Here is a 1,612-nt window from a genome sequence, read left to right as displayed (position 1 = left end):
GGCTGCTCGAGCTTTATCAATGCAGTTTCTGACATCTGCTCCTCCATGGTTGTCAAGGATACTGCCGAGATAGGTGAAGCTTTCCACCTCTTCCAGCGCCTCGCCTTGGACTGTAATGGGTGTGTTGCTGAATGCCTTAATCTTGAACATATTGCACATGCTCTTCCCTCTGTTAATGGTAAGACCCATTCTAGCTGAATTGTCAGCAACGACGCTTATCTTTTCCTGCATCTTCTGTTGTGTGGGAGAAAGAAGATCCAAGTCATCTGCAAAGTCAAGGTCGTCTAGATGTTTCCTCAGTGTCCACTCAACCACTGTATATCGTTCTGCTTCTGGGCTGTTGCTGTCTTCATAACCCAATCTATGGCTAGTACAAACAAGAAGGGAGAGAGTAAACAGCCTAGACTTACTCCTGTCTGGACTTCAAATGCGTCTGTCAGTTGTCATCCGCCCCTTATATGACTTCCTGATGATTTCAATATATATTTTCATGTGAAAATGCCTGAAGACTTACGTCCGTTCAAGATAAGTATTTTCTAGTTCTCAAGAAATTCTTTTTTCTTTTTATATTTTCAAAAATTACAACGGTCATACTAGAGTTTTGCGAGTGTTCGAGACGAGCTACTAATCTTTTCCTAACGATATACACCAACTGTCAAATTTCTAGGAAACTCGTTAGAGACGTTTTCGAGATCAGCGTCCACCCAGGTTTTTGAATTTTGAGCCTATATTATATGGTTTAGGTTTTAGTTTCCACGGAGGTACGAGTTATGTAGAGGTATTGTACAAAAAAAAGTTTTGACCTATTCAGCTCAATATCTCTAGATTCAGAATGTTCAATACATTAAACATTTCTTTCTCAATGCTTTTTTTTTCTCACTCTACTGCTATTTAACAAGAACCTATATCGTTTAAATTAAGGCCTACTCAAACGCACGTCATCATTCAGTATGACCTTGTTTGGTGTCTCAATATATGTGTAAGCCTTCTACTATGGTTTGTTTATTAAGCGTACTAATACTAACCTAAATGATAGGCTACTCGAGCCAATATATATATTTTCATTAATAAGTGAATCAACATTTAATCTACATTATACATTAATTAGTTTTGTATTTTAAGAAAGCTATTTCTTATGAAGATAATATGACTTCGGCCTAAATTTCATAAATATAAACTTTAAATTTAGATGTAACCTACATCTAGATTCTATATTCTTTATATTTTGCTAAGTATTGCAGTTTTGTTCTCGTTGATACCAGCTTGGGTAATTAGGCAAGATCTAGATCTAGGATATCTTCAAAGGGGTAAACATAAAATCCGATTCCATATAAACAAATAATCACAAAAGTAGCGATTCTGTGCAAGGACCGCTAAGAAGAGTCAGCAGTGTAGATCTAAAATACATCAGATGTTATCATTTTCATCATAATTAGATCATTTTAAATAGAGCACTAATAGCACTTTAAAAAGAAAAAAAAATAGGCCTACGCAAATTGCGATACTGTGCAAGGAACGCTAAGTTGCCAACAATATCCTATACAACTGCATTTCCATTGGTTGGAAGCTGCCACACCTCCTCTATTAAATGGGTCAGGTCAAGGTCACTTAG

Source organism: Biomphalaria glabrata, chromosome 2 (genome assembly GCF_947242115.1).
Source record: "Biomphalaria glabrata chromosome 2, xgBioGlab47.1, whole genome shotgun sequence".
Taxonomy (NCBI): domain Eukaryota; kingdom Metazoa; phylum Mollusca; class Gastropoda; family Planorbidae; genus Biomphalaria; species Biomphalaria glabrata.
This window is presented reverse-complemented; position numbering follows the sequence as displayed.